General features: G+C 39.6%; 1 protein-coding gene across 1 annotated transcript in view; it reads left to right on the top strand.

Annotated features, from left to right (window-relative positions):
• The window catches only part of LOC119591767 (cadherin-related tumor suppressor-like), a gene marked incomplete at its 3' end in the record, with an annotated part of 104,813 nt that overhangs the window by 5,812 nt on the left and 98,493 nt on the right, over window positions 1–508 (top strand).

The raw sequence follows: 508 nt of genomic DNA, 5'->3' as shown, positions 1-508 counted from the left end.
TTCTCTTGATTACATTACATAACATAATGCAGTTACCTTGACATCTTTTATTATGCTGCGGATGTTACTTCATGTCATAGACTCTTGTAAGACCTCATTGTTATCGTTAATAATTCATGTTTTTGCAGTAACATTCGTAATGATGACACTGTAAAATATGCGATCAATCTTTATCAACGCCGCTGTTACATCATAATCTTTATTAGCATTGGCATGATTTCTGCTGCGACGTCTGCGTGTATCTTTGCCCGAAGAGGGAGGCTGTGTGTTGGATGTAAATGTTCGTGTGTGTATACGTGTGTGTGCGCATCGCCTCGTAAGGTTTAAATAAATATAAACAAAGAGGGCAGTTGCAAAAAGTGTAGAGGTTCTCACACTTGGTGTAATTGAGGTTATAAAACAGCGCAAGTGGCGAGGCCTTGTGGCAGTTTATTGAGCGCTTGTTATAGAGGGGCGAGTGTGTGTGAGGAAGGTTTTTGGAAGTTTTCTTTAATGTATAGCTATCTCC

This window comes from Penaeus monodon, chromosome 29 (genome assembly GCF_015228065.2).
Source record: "Penaeus monodon isolate SGIC_2016 chromosome 29, NSTDA_Pmon_1, whole genome shotgun sequence".
NCBI classification, from domain to species: Eukaryota; Metazoa; Arthropoda; class Malacostraca; order Decapoda; family Penaeidae; genus Penaeus; species Penaeus monodon.
Note: the sequence above shows the minus strand (reverse complement) of the source record. Positions and strands in the feature narration are given on the sequence as shown.